Source organism: Microtus ochrogaster, unplaced genomic scaffold (assembly GCF_000317375.1).
Source record: "Microtus ochrogaster isolate Prairie Vole_2 unplaced genomic scaffold, MicOch1.0 UNK3, whole genome shotgun sequence".
Classification (NCBI taxonomy): domain Eukaryota; kingdom Metazoa; phylum Chordata; class Mammalia; order Rodentia; family Cricetidae; genus Microtus; species Microtus ochrogaster.
The window spans coordinates 8,568,018-8,570,842 of NW_004949101.1; positions in this window are offsets into that span (position 1 = coordinate 8,568,018).

Sequence of the window (2,825 nt, forward strand, 5' to 3'; positions counted from 1 at the left end):
GAACTAGGGGAAACAGGATGATTGGGATAAAGGAAGGTTGGATAGGGGAGCAGGGAAGCACAATTCTTAGTTAAGGGAGCCACCTTAGGGTTGGCAAGAGACTTGAATCCAGAGTGGCTCCCAGGAGCCCAAGGCGACGTCCCCAGTTAGTTCTTTGGGCAGCTGAGGATAGGGAACCTGAAATGACCCTATCCTATAGCAATACTGACGAATATCTTGCATAGCACCATAGAACCTTCATCTGGTGATGGATGGAGATAGAGACAGAGACCCACACTGGAGCACTGGGCTGAGCTCCCAAGGTCCCAATGAGGAGCGGAAGGAGGGAGAAGATGAGGAAGGAAGTCAGGACCACGAGGGGTGCACCCACCCACTGAGACAGTGGGGCTGATCTATTGGGAGCTCACCAAGGCCAGCTGGACTGTGACTTAAAACTGGAATTGTACAATATAAAGTCAATGATAAAATCGAAGCTAACAAGTTAACTTGTGATTTCATTTTTCTAGACTTAAAATAGTATTAATATTAAATTAAAAATCCATCCTGACAAGTTTAGAAGGAGAACGTGGAAGAGAAACCTGACTTTCTCTTTTAGCAGCTTTGATAATGTTTTATCCAGCACAGAAATGTTGCAGGTTACTTTAGCTTGAAATCGGCGTTCTTTACTGTAGTGCTGCTACACATCATTATCAGATATGTTCTTCAGTGGATCAGTGTCTCAGTGGTCTCTATGGACAGGGGTTGTACATACCGTAGTATGGCCATGGACCAGGGAAAGGAGTCATGTTGATGATAGTTTAAGGATCAGACCACATATGATCATTTGTCCAACATTACCTGAACATGAAGCCTTTTCCAGTCTCATTATACTCAAGGAGTTAACCAACACATTGCCTATACTAAGAGAGTTTTCCACTTAATTTAAGGTTCAGCCTAAATTAATTATAAGGAAAAGGACAGAAAAACAAATTCAAATAAACAGGAGAGGTGGCTCAGCAGTTAAGGAAGGTGTGTTGCTCTCCCAGAGGACCAGATCCCAGGTTTTAGCACTTATGTGGGTGGCTCACACTGCCTGTAACTCTAACTCTCAGAGATCCACTGCCCTCTCCTAGCCTCTGCAGACACTTGTCATTGTGCATGGTCCCCATGCTCTCAGTTTACTCAGGAGAGCTTGTCTTTTTCTACTTCCCGTGTAGTTTAGATCCTTTTATGTCTCTCTCAGGGTCCTCTTTGCTGTCAAGGTTCTCTGGGATTGTGAATTGTAGGCTAGTTTTTCTTTGCTTTATGTCTAAAAGCTACTTATGAGTGATACATATGATAATTGTCTTTCCAGGTCTGGGTTGTCTCACTCAATATGATGTTTTATAGATCCATCCATTTGCCTGCAAATTTCAAGATGTCATTTTTTTCTGCTGTGTCGTACTCTGTTGTGTAAATATACCACATTTTCCTTATCCATTCTTCGGTTGAGGGGCTTTTACATTGTGGAATGAAGTAATTTCTTAAAAAGAAAAATGGTATCCTGAAAACCCATTCAGTTATTTTTTTTTAGTGTTTAGCACAAAGCCTGGAATGTGGCTCAGTGGTAGAGAATTTTCCTATTCTACCAAAAGCCCAGCTATCCTGCTCCTAGATAATTAGAGAAATAAAATTCTATGTGCACATAAGTTTGCATATAAATGCTTATAGCACAATTGCTCATAATTGACAGTTTCATTGTCATTTAGTGAGTTAATGGGATTAAAAGCCCTTCAGTATATCAATACAATGGAATACTATATACAATAAAAAAGTATGACAATATATAATTCTAGTTAGATTACATTAAAAAAAACTGTGGTGAAGACAATAGATCAATGGTTTCCAAAAGTTAAGGAGGTGGAGAACATAACTATAATGTAATAAACCAGGGCCATCTCTTTGTAGGTATGCCTTTTTAGATAGAATTTGATAAAATAGTTCTCTATCCAGAGGAAAGCTCTGTGTGTGTGTGTGTGTGTGTGTGTGTGTGTGTGTGTGTGTGTGTGTGTATGATGTATTAGCATATGTGTGTATACTGGCTGTTTTTGTGTGTCAACTTGACACAAGCTAGAGTCATCTAAGAGAAAGGAGCCTCAGTTGAGGAAATGCCTCCATGAGATCCAGCTGTAATGCATTTTCTTAATTAGTGACCAGTGGGAGAGGGCTCAGCCCATTGTGGGTGGTGCTATCCTGGGTTGGTGGTCCTAGCTTTTATAAAAAAGCAGACTGAGCAAGCCAGGGTAGCAAGTCAGTAAGCAACACCCCTCCATGACTTCTGCATCAGCTCCTGCCTCCAGGATCCTGCCCTGTTGTAAGGAGGCCACAAGTTAGTTTCCGATTACTCAACCCTAAAATAATCACACAGAAACTACATTATTTAAAACACTGTTTGGTCCATTAGTGATGTGGGAGTGATTTCTTATTAATAAAGAAACTGCCTAGGCCCCTTGATAGGGCAATCCTTAGGTGGGTGGAGTAAACAGAACAGAATGCTGGGAGAAAGAAGCTGAGTCAGGGAGTCGCCATGATTGTCCCACTCCAGACAGACACAGGTTAAGATCTTTCCTGGTAAGCCAGCTCGTGGGCTACAAAGATGAATAGAAATGGGTTAGATTAATATGTAAGAGCTAGCCAATAAGAGGCTGGAACTAATGGGGCCAGGCAATGTTTAAAAGAATACAGTTTCCGTATAATTATTTCAGGTATAAAGCTAGCCATGTGGGCGGCTGGGTGCCGGGGATGCAGCCCTGCCACTCCTAATTCAACACATTAGCTCTAAATTCTTATTGGCTAACTCTTACATC